This window comes from Carex rostrata, chromosome 15, assembly GCF_964058835.1.
Source record: "Carex rostrata chromosome 15, lpCarRost1.2, whole genome shotgun sequence".
NCBI lineage: Eukaryota > Viridiplantae > Streptophyta > Magnoliopsida > Poales > Cyperaceae > Carex > Carex rostrata.
In genome coordinates, this window is record NC_135932.1 from 1,850,003 (window position 1) to 1,851,312 (window position 1,310).

General features: G+C 44.5%; 1 non-coding gene across 1 annotated transcript; it reads right to left on the reverse strand.

Annotated features, from left to right (window-relative positions):
• Positions 1 to 668: 668 nt before the first annotated feature.
• LOC144566943 (small nucleolar RNA R71) lies at positions 669 to 779 on the reverse strand. Its single transcript, XR_013515317.1, has one exon. It is a non-coding gene; the product is annotated as a small nucleolar RNA R71 (small nucleolar RNA).
• Between the last annotated feature and the right edge of the window lie 531 nt (positions 780 to 1,310).

Here is a 1,310-nt window from a genome sequence, read left to right on the forward strand (position 1 = left end):
CTTTTGTTTTCTTTCTCTCTCATTTTAGGTTGAAATCTGGCAGAGGAGCCTCCAACTCCGGACGCCACAGATTTGGTTGAGTGGTTTTCGAGGAGAGGATCAACTCATCTTTTCTACGAGAGAAGAAACAAGCACCCAACAAGGGGACCTTTCTTACCCTTGAATCCACGCCGGTTAGACATGTCGACCGGAAATGAGGATGCTAGGTTTCAAAACCTTCAAAGAGAAAGGGATCGGATGGCCAATGAACTTCAACGCTTGAGGGCAGCTAATGTGGAAAGAGAAAATCATGAAGCAGCCGATGCCAACCGCCCTTTGAGAGACTTTACGGCACCTAGGGCTGAGGAAATCCACCTTGGGTACACGGCACCTACTATCAATGCGGAGGAATATCAAATTCCTCCTGCATGGGTTAGCATGGTGCAGCGCAATCTTTTCCATGGTTTGCCTCATGAAGATGCTACACAACACTTAGCCAACTTTGAAGAAATCTGCAGTACAATCAAGGTACAAACTGTTTCTCCTGATGATCTTAAAGTAATGGCTTTCACTTTTTCCCTTGCAGACAAGGCTAAAGGTTGGATAAGGGGACAACGGCCCGAGAACATGAACACTTGGCCTAAGGTGGCGAATGCTTTCCTCAACAAGTTCTTTCCACCATCAAAAACAAACTCCTTGCGCCATCAAATCCACAATTTCCGACAAAAAGGAGATGAAACCATGAGCGAGGCGTGGGAAAGATTTCAAGAATTGCAGAGGTGCTGCCCTCATCATGGTATAGAAGGGTGGAATTTATTGCAAATTTTATACAATAGCCTCATGCCACACGACAAGGGCATGCTAGATGCAGCCGCTGGAGGTAGCCTCATGAACAAGGGGGCTATTGATGGATACAAGTTGGTTGATGACATGGCTCTCAACCAAAGCCAATGGCACAACCCTAGGGAGACCCCGATCATCCTGCAACGGGGAATGAAGGAGGTGAATTCGAATTCAAACATGGCCGCAGAAATTGCCGCTTTAAATCGCAAAATTGATCAAATGAGCGTAAATTCGGTAAACTATCCTTCTTCTCTTCCTTGTTCAATTTGTGGTGGAACCGACCATTTAACAATAAATTGTGGTATAAGTAATGAGGTTAGTCATGAGGAAGTTAATGCCATAAACCAAGGCAATTTCAAACCGAATAACAATCCTTACTCCAATACCTACAATCCCGGTTGGAGAAATCACCCAAACTTTGCGTGGAGACAAAATGACCAAAATACCCAAAGTAACTCAAACTTTAATAGACCAAATCAAGGTTATGG